This window comes from Rattus norvegicus, chromosome 18 (genome assembly GCF_021556685.1).
Source record: "Rattus norvegicus strain SHRSP/BbbUtx chromosome 18, alternate assembly SHRSP_T2T, whole genome shotgun sequence".
NCBI lineage: Eukaryota > Metazoa > Chordata > Mammalia > Rodentia > Muridae > Rattus > Rattus norvegicus.
Window position 1 is genome coordinate 55,055,788 of NC_141551.1, and position 14,410 is coordinate 55,070,197.

Here is a 14,410-nt window from a genome sequence, read left to right on the forward strand (position 1 = left end):
ATAGCCCAAGAAGTTCAACTGAAAGAAACAACACAATTCCCAAAGGGAAATACAGACAGAAATGGCAGTTGTCTACATAGTTTACCAAAAACAAAACAAAAAAACCAACAAAACTGTTCTATTGCCAAAAGATACTATAACCAAGACAACAAGACTCAAAGCCTGCCTGTTGACACACCTCCTCCAAAATAGCCTTACCTTCTAATCCTACTCAAATGTTTCTACCAACTGAGGACCAAGCATTCAAACGTATGAGCCTATGAGGGATCATTTTTATTCAAAGGACCACACCAAGTAATTCAAACGAAGCCCCACATCAACAGGAAAATAAGACTAAGTGAAGTTCACCAGTAGTGGAGAATCTTTCAAGATAAGATTATCTTTATAATCTAAAAGAAATTTAAATTCTATTTTCTCTCTTGTTAAATAGAGATTAAAACAACAAGAAGCCAACTGATGCTTGCTGAACTATGAAGATAAGAAAACATTCCTGGAACTAAGTGATTTCAGTCGATGTGTGGTTCATTCAACATTTTCTTTCTATATGGGGTCAACTTGTTGAAAGTGGCTAATGCCCAACATGTGTCATCTTCTGGCTGCCTGTAGAGGAATTTTAATTAAGTAACATGGCTACTCTGGCAAGGGATCACATTGAAAGAGCTTCTAGGTATGTGTGATACTGCTTGAATACAGACATGCCCTTAATACACACCTTAAATCCCAAACAATTATGTTTAATTCAGGGGCAGATAGAGTGATGAATTAGAGAAAGATTTGACAAAATGAGTCATATATAGGATACACTCATTTCTCACAGAAACTGGCAGGAAAACGAGACTACTTGAAGTACACGGAGAAAGAGTCAGTCAGTTCAGTTGAATGAGTTGAGTTTAGTTCAGTTGAATACAGCTGAGCTCAGTTGAGTGCAGTTGAGCTCCATAGAGTTCAGAGGCAGTTTTCTCAAGAAGAACAATTCAGGAGTGAAGGTTAATTTGAATTAGTCATCTTGTAGATGCATTTGAGAAAGAACAGCTGAGTTTAACCAGCCAGCCAGAGTTCAGAAAGTGCTCAGGAGGGTGAGCTTATTCAGCAGTAGGTCTCAGAGATGACAATAACATCTGGCAAGTAAAAGATATATTTATAGCTGCCTTCCCAAAATTGTTACTGGATATGTAAGTATCAAGGCCTATGTCTTTGACAATCTAACAAGCCAGGTTAGGCTACCTGCCCTCTGGTCTACTAAAGAATCTAGAATTGAAGAAGGGCAGAAAAAGGAAACTTACTCAATGTAGCTAAATTGGAGAAAGAGATGTCAATGCTCCCCTCTCTGTGAGCACATTTTTAGGGTTATATAATATGTTTAGGCTCATATAGACAAAATAAATATGCATAGCTTAGCAGTCCTGGTCAAGCTACTTTCAGGTTTCAGTGATTATTATTTAGAAATGTTAGTCTTTCCTCCCCTACAAGGTGGGTAGTGAAGGTTGTCAGAACTGAGTAAAATAACCTCATGGAAGATAATTTGGTGTGGGTGGGGGTTGGAACCAACCCTTTGTCTTTTCTTCAGCAGTCATGTGATTTCTAAGGAGATTCCAATTTCTTATGGTCTATTGTTTCTTAAGGTTGAAAGGAATGGCATGTGAATCTCTTAAAAATATCTCTATTCTTGCTCCCAGTCACATGTCCTACCTTGTTTCAATGTCTCACTTTCAAGATGAAAGATGTCCATGTTTTGAAACAAATATCATTAGCAGAATAATAGCAGAAGCCAAGGTTAGAATATGGTTAGTACCAGATAACTGTGTGGAAGATCCATTTCTCTACTTCTTACTTTACATACTTTGGGAAGGGCTGGGAAACTATTTTGGTGTTTGCTTTGAGACAGGATACCTCTATGAAGTTCAGACTGGTCTCATGTTTATGATCATTCTGTTTCAGTCTCCTAAATGCTGAGATTACAAGTAAGCTCCACCACGCTCACTACGGTTTTACTTAACCCGGAACAACTTGCCCCCTTGTCTCTGAGCAGGGTTCTCTGTTGAATCTGTGAAGATTAACTCTCTGGTGGTTCTTTACTGTTCCTCATCTGCAGTGTGAGATCTGATATTGTGAAGTCTGAATTGAACGTCTTCTAGGACCTCTTGAATGAGACCCACAAAGGCGGTGATCGATGTAAAAGCAAGAGGAGTTTAATCATTCTGACGTGTCCAGGTCATCCCACTTCAAGGGGAGACAACCCTGAGCAGATTTTAACAGGAGATTATATACCGTGCAGACAATTGGGGCAGAATTCAAACAACTGGGGCAGGATTTGCAAATGAAACAACTTTCAGATGGACTCGGTGTACCATTCAAGACTTTCTCAAGGGGGTGTTGGTTGGAAGCCACAGGTAGCTTTGTGTGACACTTTGGCTTGAAGCTGTCCCAAGAACTAAGCCAGCTTTTCTTCTTCCTGGAGGGGAGGGGATCCTTGTGCTCAGGACACTTGTGGTGGGAATCCTCCCTCTGGCCCCAGATTGGCCCCAACTCTGGCTCTTTCAGGATGACCTGGACCTATGTTGGGAGGGTAACAGATGTTGAGGAATTAGTGACAATAAAATACTTTGTAGCCAGTCTTAAGTCACAAGGACATCTAGAAGAAATAAATATTAGGCCAGGCCTATCTGGAATTCATGCTTATCCCTACAGCTTTGAACGTAAAATTGCCCAGGATAGGCAACTCTGTCTTGTTTTTTATTTCAGGAGGAATGTAAAATAGTATTTCAATCTTGGGACAGGCTCCTTTATAGAGGGCAGTTTTCAATCGAAACATTCTCTGTCTATGATAGGTTATCTGTGACATCCTAGTTTCTCAAGTGTCTTTAATCATACAGAGATTTTTCTGTGATTGTTGTTTATTTCTGTTTTATAATATATGCATTTTCATTGGTAAACTTACTTTAATCATGGGTGTAAAACCCTATAAAACAGCTGTGGCTTTACTTTGATGGCATTTTGCTGAGAATGCTTGCTTAATAAAAATATGCTAAAAGCAGATGCTAGTCAGTATTTTAGATGTTTTGGCCAGTACTTTTGAGTGACTTGGTGTTTGTGTTAATGCTAATAGCCACACTAAAATGAGTTGCGAGCTATTGCTTTCTCTTCTACATCCAAGAGTTTGTGAAGAGTTTGGATTAATTTCCCTTGAAACATGTCCTAGAATTTACTAATTAAGTGATCTAGACCTGGACTTCCTTTGAGGGAGTGTGAAATTACAAATGCTGTCATTTTTCTATTGTATATGTATTTAGGTTTTCTGTTCCTTTCAGATCTAGATTGTTTTTTTATTTCATTACGTATATCTAATTGGTCAGCATGAATTTCTTCACAGGATTCCCCAGCATTCTTTTGAATTTCTTCAAGTAATTTGTTATGGTACTGATTTTCATCCTGACTTAACAATCTGAGTGTTCTATTTTTTCATGCAGTTTTATTTTCTACTATTTCTACATGCTTTGCAAAGGATTTTTTAAAAAGATTTATTTTATCTTATTTATATGAGTACACTGTAGCTGTCAGACAAACCAGAAGAGGACATCAGATTCCATTGCAGATGGTTGTGAGCCACCATGTGCTTGCCAGGAATTGAACTCAGGGCCTCTGGAAGAGCAGTTAGTGCTCTTAACCACTGAGCCATCTCTCCAGCCCCCTTTGGGAAGTATTTGATGTCTGCTCTAATTTGTAATATTTTCTTTGGTGCATGCTTTGTATTTAGTTCTTTTTCCTTTCTCTAGCATATTAAAGTGGTTAACTAGGTCATTACTTAGGTATATTTCTTTTTATAATAATGCATGTCCTCATATATAAATTTGTTTATATAAACTGCTTTAACTGGTTCCCACAAGCTATGTTATGCTATTTTTAGTTTTTCAAATTTCCCTTTGAAGATAGTTTAAAATTGTTTTTAATTTTCATTTTGAAGATTTCCTTTTATCCCCATTTTTATTGAAAATAAATTTGTATGCAATATATTTTAATTACAATTTCCCTTCCCTCTACTCCTCTCAGTTCCTCTTCTGCCTTCCAAATCTACCACTTTTCTATCTCTCCTTAGAAAATAAGTAGAAATCTAAGGGATAATCATAAAATATAATGAGATGGAAACACAAATTAGTACAGAATGAAATAAAAGAAAAGATAGAGTTCAAAAGAAAAGACACAAGAAAACGTATAAATAAAGAGACACACTGGCTTGCATATTCAGGAATCCCATTAAAAACACTCAATTGGAAGCCAGGCTATATATAGAAAATCTGTAGGGTAATCAATAGATTGATTGATTAATTAATTAATTAATTAAAATTAAGAATACCGATAAAATTACCAAAAAGCATGCAGTATGACATTTTGGAACAAGGAATCTTCAAAGATAACTTTGAGGTTTTGTTTTTGTTTTTGTTTTTGTTTTTTCCTCTTTGCCATCTTTTGCTGGGGATGAGGCCAACACTTAAGGGTAGTTTGTTTTCCCAGTGAACTCTCTCGGAGAAAACTAAATTTTTATTTGCAATTGGTCCATCCTCTCTGGCTCCGTGTTGGTTTGCTGTTTTCTTCCGTTGCTTATTTGGTTTGTTTTTCTCTCTTCCATCTTAAGGGTGATGTAAAGTTTTTGTTTTGTTTTTTATTTTTTAAATTTTTGCTATATCGGAAAGAATTTCATAACTGTTTTTATCCTGACATTTAGCAAATGGAAATAGTCTAGCTCCATAGCGGGAAACAAGGCAAGATAATTTCTTTGGTTCCTGTTTTGATCTTCATTTTTCTTTTCTATTTTTAGAATTCTAAGAAATTAAATCATAGAAGAAATTGAAGCTTTCTGGATGGGCTTTTTTTCTTAAATGTTTTAATACATTTTATATGAATTCAGTCCTTGTTTCTTATTCACTTTTAAAAAGTCTCAGGAAAAAAGCTTTCAGTTTAGGCCAGTCACAGGAAGGTTAGTGGCCTGCATCAGCTTCATGAAGAAACCCTACTACAAAACAAACAAACAAACAAACAAACAAACAAATCTCCAAAGGCTGTAATTGAGATTCTGATAGGCATGCAGGAAGGAAGAGAGAATCCTTAAGTTTGACTGTAAGACTGCAGCAAGTAAGTGAACCAATGAGTTTAATTGATGTTACTTAGATTATCATGGATGGGACATTATTTATAAGCACCCTTACCAGTGGCTTCACTACTAAAGAAAATGTCTCTTTTCCACCACCAGATATTAATTTCATATAAATCCTTGTGGAGCATAGGCAATTATGAGCTCCTTCTGCTACATGGCAGAATGTGGACAGGGCAGTGTTGTGCAGGTAATTACAGCTGGTTAGATTTCAAGGCACTGACAGACATGCCATACATTATATGACACAAAACTGAACCCAAGGGTCATATGAGACTCGTTGATAAATGGCTAATTCAACTTAGATTCTGGCCAGTATAATTACTAGACATTGAAGACTGGATTGTAAGGGAAAAAATTGGGACACTTGGATTTAGCAAATGACTTTTAAAAAAACAGCCTCAAATTCTGGCTATTATAAATAAGGCTACTATGAACATAGTGGAGCATGTGTCCTTGTTATATTTTGGAGCATCTTTCAGGTATACACCCAGGAGTGGTATAGCTATGTCCTCAGGTAGTTCTATATCCAATTTTCTGAGGAACCGCCAGACTGATTTCCAGAGTGGTTGTACCAGCTTGCAATCCCACCAACAATGGAGGACTGTTCCTCTTTCTCACATCCTCGCCATCATCTGCTGTCACCTGAATTTTTTATCTTAGCCATTCTGACTGGTGTGAGGTGGAATCTCAGGGTTGTTTTGATTTGCATTTCACTGATGACTAAGGATGTTGAACATTTCTTTAGGTACTTCTCAGACATTTGATATTCCTCAGCTGTGAATTCTTTGTTTAGCTCTGTACCCCATTTCCTGGCTCTCTGGAGTCTAACTTCTTGAGTTCTTTGTACATTTTGGCTATTAGCCCTCTATCTGATGTAGGACTGGTAAAGATTTTTTCCCAATCTGTTAGTTGCTGTTTTGTCCCAATGACAGTGTCCTTTGCCTTATAGCAGGTTTACAATTTCATGAAGTCCCATTGGTCGACACTTGATCTTAGAGCATAAGGCATTGGTGTTCTGCTCATGAAATTTTCCCCAGTGCCCATGTGTTTGAGGTTCTTCCACACTTTTTCTTCTATTAGTTTGAGTGTACCTGGTTTTAGGTGGAGGTCCTTGATACACTTGGACTTGAGCTTTGTACAGGGCAATAAGCATGGATCGATCTGCATTCTTCTACATGCTGACTTCCAGTTGAACCAGCACCATTTCTTGAAAATGCTGCCTTTTTTACACTGAATGGTTTTTGGCTCCTTTGTCAAAGATCAAATGACCATAGGTGTGTGGGTTCATTTCTGGGTCTTCAGTTCTATTCCATCGGTCTACCTACCTGTCTCTGTACCAATACATACAATTTTTGTCATGGTTGCTCTGTAATACAGCTTGAGGTCAGGGATGGTGATTTCCCCAGAAGTTATTTTATTGTTGAGAATAGTTTTCACTATCTTGGGTTTTTTTTGTTATTTCAAATGAATTTGAGAATTGTGCTTTCTAACTCTATGAAGAATTGAGTTGGAATTTTGATGGGGATTGCATTGAATCTAAGATTGCTTTCAGCAAGATGGCCCATTTTACTATATTAATCTCACCAATCCATAAGCATGGGAGATCTTTCCATCTTCTGAGATCTTCAATATTTTTCCTCAGAGTCTTGAAGTTCTTGGCATACAGATTTTCACTAGAAGCTAGAAAGAACCCAGAAAGAACCCAGATGTCCTTCAATAGAGATATGGATCCAGAAAATATGGTATGCTTACACAATGGAATACTATTCAGCTATTAAAAATAATGACTTCATGAAATTCTTAAGCAAATGGATGGAATTAGAAAATAACATCCTGAGTGAGGTAAACCAGTCACAAAAGAACACACATGATATGTACTCACTGATAAGTGGATATTAGCCCAAAAGCTTTGAATACCCAAGATACAATTCACAGACCACATGAAGCTCAAGAAGACAAAAAACCGAAATGAGGATGTGCCAGTCCTTCTTAGAAGGAGGAACAAAATACTCACAGGGAGGAAGAGAGGAAGGGGAAGAGAAATAGGGAGGCAGGAGCAAGTATGAGAGGAAACTGGGATGATATACAGAGGGTCAGGAATTTGAACAGAGGTGTGTAGCAATAGGGGATGGGGAACTGGAGGTAGCAAGTCCCACATGCCAGGAGAGCAGGAGGCGCCCAGAAGCCAATGGTGATGAAAATAGCTGAAATCCCCAACAAAAAGGAGGGAGAACCTGTAGAGACCATATCCAGAGATTAGACAAGGTTCCTGGTGGGGGATTGAGCCACCTGCCCTACTCAAAGTTTTAACCCAGAATTGCTCCTGTCTAAAGGAAATACAGGGACAAAGAATGGAGCAGAGACTGAAGGAAAGGCCATCCAGAGACTGTCCTACCTGGGGATCAATCCCATATGCAGCCACAAAATCCAGTCACTATTACTGATGCCAAGAAGTGCTTGCTGACAGGAGCCTGATATGGATGTCTCCTGAGAGGTTCTGCCAGAGCCTTACCAATACAGATGAGGATGCTTGCAGCTAATCATCAAATGGAGCATGGGGAACCCAGTGGAGGAGCTAGGAAAATGACTAAAGGAGCTGAAGAGGTTTGCAACCCCATAGGGAGAACAACAATATCAACCAACCAGACCCCCCAGAGCTCCCAGGGACTAAACCACCAACCAAAGAGGGACCCCCCCCCCCCCCCCGCTCCAGGTGGCATTGTTTGGTTTGGTAACAATAGGAGGAGAAGTCCTTCCTGGGAAGGCTCAATTCCCCAGTGTAGGAGAATGCCAGGAAGATGAGGTGGGAGTGGGTATGTGGGAGAGGGAGCATCCTCACAGAAGCAGAGGGAGGGGGGAACCAGACAAGGGGGTAGTATTTGAAATGTAGATACATAAAATATCTAATAAAAAAATCACCTCAACATCTTACAGAGATTCCTCCTCAAAAGATGCAGCCTCTTCCTTTTGATAAATACAGTTTGGCCCTTTCTTTAGACTTTTGTGGATGTAGCCTCTCGTTCTAGGATAGAAGCTCAAACGGAAGTTCTAAATATCCAAAGAAACATAAACTTGTACTAAGTTAAATCATATCTTCAGAACACAGGGCCATGCGCACGGACAGTGTTAATGATGCCTGATCATGCCAAAAGAGTCAAACCACAGGTGGGGGCAGATGTATTAAGCACGTGCTGTTTCTACGTAACTCAGAATGATTGCTATCCATCCCTCCTACCCAGTACACAAGCTCTGGACGTATAGTGCTTCTGCGGTCTTTGGTGAAAGTTGAGACTAAAAAAATCAGGTTAAACATTAAGATTTGACCAAATTTAACCTTACAGTGCTCTCTGGGTCCATAAAGTCAAGCACTGCTCTTTCCCATTGGTAAATGCGGAATAAGAACATCTGCTTAGTAACTTTAGTGTCTAACTTGCAGAGGATCACAGCAGTAGGAAGGACAAGGCAGATGCCAAAGGACTGCCTGTTGCTATAGGAACTTAGTGCTACCAGCATGTCCACTCTATATGCTTGTGTACATTTTAGAGTATTACTAGGTGCAAAAGCAGGCAGTGACTACAATTGTAGTTGTTTATCTAAATGCTGTTTGTCACCTTCAACAAACTGAACCATTTGTCTCCAAGGCCAGTAGAATCGGACCAGTTGCAATTTCATAAATTTAGTCAACTGAGCTTTTGGTATACTATAGAATACCACTGTTGTGTTCCCAGTGTTGGCAGGAGAATGTCATACCGAACTAAGAGGATAAAAAGTAATTGCTTCTCCAGTTGTCTTATTGAAATACGCATGTCAAGGTAAACCCATTGAAACTCTAGGTGCCTGCTACTTCAATGAAATAGTCAAGCACCCATCAGTGTACCTATTGCACATCAAAAGACTATTACACCTTCATGAGCCACTGATGTTAGTATTTCTAGATTTGAATGGACAGTCCACAACGTATTTAAGAATGCTATTTGGTTATTTAGTAAGCACCTTATGAGACTACTGGATTAGAACAGAACTCAAAGCAGCTGGTTTAAGGTGCAGGCCAAGCTAGGCATAATAAAATCTTCATAACCAAGTACCAAACTCTCTCTCTCTCTCTCTCTCTCTCTCTCTCTCTCTCTCTCTCTCTCTCTCTTCCTCTCCCTCTCTCTCTAATGTATATACACGTGTGTCTCTCTTAATGTGTATGTTACATGTGTACATTTCCATATATGTGTTTCTGCATTTGGAAGTGAAATTCAGGAAACCAGAAGTTAATGTTAGGTATCTTTCTCTGTTGCTTTCCACTTTATATTGTTTTAAAGGGCCTGACAGTGAATCTGGTATTGTTCATTGGATAGATTGGGCAATGAGTCTGTCTCCACTTCCCTGATGTTGAGATCACAGGCAAACAGCTCCACCATGCTTAGCTTCTTATGTAGATGCTGGGGAATTGAACCCAGGTCCTCCTGCTTGCATGGCAAGCATTGTACATAGTGAGCCATCCGTCTGGAATCTACTCTATGTGTTTCTATGGTGGATCAGGTTGTTGTATAAGGGAAACCAACAAGAAAATCACAAAACAGTTTCTTCAACTTATAACTAAACTATGGCATCCTCAGCAAATACTGTTCTTTGAAAATATACCTCCTGGCATTATTAACTAGCCTCAGCAGCAGAAATATGTCAGCTTTATTATTCTGGCAGCCATTTTTGTAAGCTGAGTATGCAGCCAGCTTCCTCAGTGCTTTTGGTGATGTTGTCCCTTATATTGCAAACACATATTGTTAGAGCAATTATTTACATATGAAACAACTGGCTAGAAAACTGTCAGAGAACTTTAATAAATTCCAATTACTTGCTTAGAAAGAACACATCTTTAGAAAACGACTTGTAAAAATGCTCACATGATTATAGCTCACTGTATGCAACCTTAGCATACCCCCAATCATATGGGTAGAGTGGGGTGTCACCTACTTGTATTCCCAGTCCTTAGCAGGTGGAGGCAAGAAGATCAGGAGTTCAAGGCCATCTACAAAAGAAACTGTGACTACAAAACCAGCACAATTCATTCCCAAATTGACTTTTAAGACTTGTATCCTTTCCATATGAACATAACAGACTTCTGAGATACAGTTTGTTCACCATCTTTCCTCTGATAATTCTACATTAATCTTAATGTCATTTTCTCTTTTTCTGCTTTTGGACATTCAGATGAAGTCTTTCTCATGAGATCCACAGAGAAGCTTAGAAAAAACCATTGCCACATGCAGGTGCTACTATACTCACGCCCTATTTTTAATTCTCAAAAGCTGTTTTCTAATCAATACAAAATTGGCAGTCCTTTCAGACTGTCACCTTGAATTCCACTTAATCTGACATGATTAAAATGATTACCGGTTCTATTTCGTTGGCCTCTGACTGATGTATTTTTGTATTTCTTTTTGTTGAAGCTAGATTTATGTCCCTTTATTTAGAATTATTCTTCGAACAGAATATTGCTTAGATAATATTGTAACATGTGATGGCTTTAAAAAATATTCCGAACTGCATACAATTTAGGCACATTGCTGATTTCGTCTCAGACCACTTCAATAAAGCAGTACGCCAATCCAGCAGGTTACATTTTGGGAGGGTGCTTCTCGTTTCATGTATAAGTTGTGTTTACAAAGTTCCGTAGCCTTGTGTGTAATAGCTTTCAGCATAAACTATGTAAATATCTAACAGGCAATACTTTATTGCTTAAATATGTTAAGGGTCATGTGAGCCTCCAGTGACTCACGGTCTACTTTCCTGGATGCCGATGGTTGCCAGGGGATCAAGGTGGTGGCTGTCAAAAGCTGCAGTGGAAGTGACAAATTCTTAAGTTAATGGAACAATGAGTTTTTCCACATCAGGTGGCTTTCATCAAAGGATTTTTTTTTCCTGTGCAGGAGTTGACATCTGAAAGCACTTTACCCACACTAAAACTTTGAAAATTAGAGTCTATTCTCTCAAACTCTGCCACTTTATGTTCAACTCACTCTTGCTTACCTGTTATCGCTTCAGCCATGCTCTCAGTATCTCCAACAAGAATAAGTTGATCTCACGCTGCTTTCTCTGATCACCCATACAGAGCAACTCCTCCTGTATTAAAGTTTTCTCACAGACTACAGCAATAGTCGCATCTTCAGTTTCCACTTCTAATTTTAGGGGGTTTGGGGATGGGATTTTTGGGGGGAATGGGTTGTTTTTTGTTTTTTCAATGATTTCTTCCCTCACTGAACTCTTGAATATCTAAAAATCATTCATGTTTATTCATATCAACTTCTTCCAAAAAAAAAAAAAAAGTCCAACGAATGCTGGCAACTTGGTCTCCTCATGATGTTTGTTAAAGTTCCTGCGGCATTTAGACCAGATTAATTCAGGAATTTGAACATACTTTTCTCAAATCTATAAAATAGATTTGAATAGCTATAAAGGAGTAACCATGTATGATATAGTGTTAGGAAAAATAGTTCTTATAGGACATAAATTTCAAAGTATTCCTTTGATGAAAGAGATGCAGAATGAGTCCTGTGCTAGCAGGCTTGAAAGAATGTCTGCCTCGTGAACCAGATGCCTCCCTGGTGCACTGTCAGAAACATTTCAAAGGAATCTTTTGTCCCTAAATAGTAAGTAATTCCCCAAAGTAGGCTCCAAATGTTTAGTAAACCATAGAAAGATATGTGTTCCCACCTAGACCTTGTTGTTCTATTGATAAAGTGGAGCTCACATGGAATAGATTTAGTATAGTTCCTAAAGATCTTAGGTTTTTCTGAATGGAAATGATCATGGCATCAGTGGAAAAAATCAACTGGTCTCTAACAAGATAATCACCTTCCTTTCGAAGCTTTGATGTAGACCCAGATTTCTTATCAAAGTTCTTAAAAGAATCTGCTCTCAGAGGTGTCTAGTTTTTGGTGAACTTGTGTTCCAGTGTGGAGTCGCATTGGTCAGGTGCCTTAGCTGTGCAGATCCTCTGGGTAACCTCCCTCAGCTGAGCAGATCCCCTGGATAACTTCCTGCTGTTTCTACCCAGGAGGCTCTAGCTTGAATGGTTAAGTTATGGAGGAGTTTTTGGGCTTAAATCCTAAGAATTCCAACTTGGATTTAAATATTGTCTGCAGTCTCCTCATTTCGCTCAGCCTTTAGAGAACTTGAGTAGAGGGAAACCTTGCTAATATTGGGCTTTGGCTTAAGGGAATGCTGTGTCTGGCCTGGTGTTCTTTCTACACTACTCCATACAGCACGGAAAATGTATTACTTCCTTATTATTGGTGAACTCACTGGAGTAGCACTTTATACTTCCTCCAGAACATTTCTGTGCATTTGCAACATGACCATTTGATATAAGAATCACTCTTCTCTTTGGTCATATCTTTCATGGGTTCATAAAATTAATTGGGGAGCAGGCAAATCTTCCTTTTCTTTGGATTTTTGTGGCTCATTACAGGGTTATTAATGGGCCCAGCTTCAGTATTGTGGTGCCTTAAAAGATAAAGTTGCCTGAGGGGAAGAGGCACTCGTGTGTCCACACAGGTATTAGCTCACTGTCTTATCTACAGTAGCATCTACAATGCTAACAAGATCATCACTAATGTAATATAATCAATGTGTGTGTGTGTGTGTGTGTGTGTGTGTGTGTCCATGCTGATGTACATGCCATTACATGTACACATGAAAGATAAAGGCCTATAACAGGCCTCATTCTCTTATTCTCCTTACCTTGTTTTCTGAGGCAGGGTCTTTCACTGAACCAAGAACTCTCCACATCAGCAAGACTAGGCAGAGAGTCCACGGGATTGTTTGTCTCCATGCTCATAGCACTGGTTACTGACATGCTCTACTCTGCCTGGCATTGCCATGGGTCTTATGGATCCTAAATCAGTTACTCATGCTCGTACGCTGGGCATTTTCACACTCAGCGCCATCTTACCACCTCAGAAAATCAGTTCTTAATCTAAATCTTAAGTTTTGCCAATAGGCTTAGCCTTTTAAAGATTTGCTTCCCAGCTTGTGACACTGTTTGAGGACATTGTCAAATCTTCTGAGTGTGCAGACCTAGGTATTGTATGCAGGTTACCAAGGCAGGCCTAGACAGCGAAACCGCACAACGCCTATCTCTCAAACATGCCATTTTCTAGTGGGAAACTCTTTATTCCAAAATAATATTTTGATTAGAATTTCTCATGCAACTCCCCCAATTATTGACCCTGAAACTTATTCAGTATTTCTTTTTTCTTACTTTTTAACACTTATTTAAAATTTTTATACAATATATTTTGATCATATTCTTTCTCCTTTGAAATCTTCTTTACTTCCCTACTCACCCAGCTAAATTTTCTCCCTCTCATTAAATCTATAAGACAAAGTAGCAAAACAACAGCAATGCAGACACACACACACACACACACACACACACACACACACACACACACACAGGGATTTGTTTTATATTGGCCAACTACTCCAGATCATGGGGCTTGTACCAGGGTGTGGTTGTTATAGCCAGTAATATTCTATTGTTAAAAACAACTGATTTCCCCCTCACCAGAATTCATCAATTGTTAGGGGTGGACTCTGTGCTCACTTTCCCCTTTAGATACTGGGATTTGGTTTGGTTTGAACCTGCCCAGGTCTTGTGAATCTTGCCATAGTTTCTGTGAATCCATACGTACATCATTCCTGTTTGTGACTGGAAAGTACGGTTTCCTTAAATTCACACACCACCTCTGGTTCTTACAATCTCTTCATCTTCTGCACAGATCTCTGAGCCTGTGGGTGGGGGGAAAACGTGATAAAGATTCATTTAGAACTGAGTGCTCCTAAGTCTCTCACTATTTGCACACTGTCCAGCTGTAGATCGTTTTCTTAATTCCCATCTAGTGCAAGGGAAGCTTCTTTGATAAGAATTGAGCAAGGAACTTATCTATAGTCAAAGCAACGCATCATTATTACTGCTATGTTCCTTTAGTGGAGAAATAGTAACAGGTTTTCCTCTGAATGCATGCAAGATTTCATCTTAATAGAATGGACCTTAAATCTAATTTAAAAGTGGTTGATTATTTCTAGAACATTTGTGACACTATCATACCAGTATATCTTGCAGTCAGATTTCTGTAGTAGGTTTCTGGGTTTGTAGCTAGATGCTATAGATGGTTAATTTTCTCCTCTAGTAGCATGCAAAGTACCTTATACCACAATGAATGTTAGTCAGCTGAGGTGAAGCTTCTAGCTGTCGCCAGCCCAATTACT

At 38.9% G+C, this 14,410-nt stretch overlaps 1 long non-coding RNA gene across 1 annotated transcript in view; it reads right to left on the bottom strand.

Annotated features, from left to right (window-relative positions):
- Positions 1 to 254: 254 nt before the first annotated feature.
- LOC147999813 (uncharacterized) overlaps positions 255 to 14,410 on the bottom strand; it is an 81,432-nt gene continuing 67,276 nt past the window's right edge. The window contains exons 5-6 of the long non-coding RNA XR_015642989.1: positions 13,834 to 13,930; positions 255 to 2,553 (exon numbers count right to left, since the gene is read on the bottom strand). This is a non-coding gene — a long non-coding RNA (uncharacterized LOC147999813). The remainder of the gene's footprint in view (positions 2,554 to 13,833; positions 13,931 to 14,410) is intronic.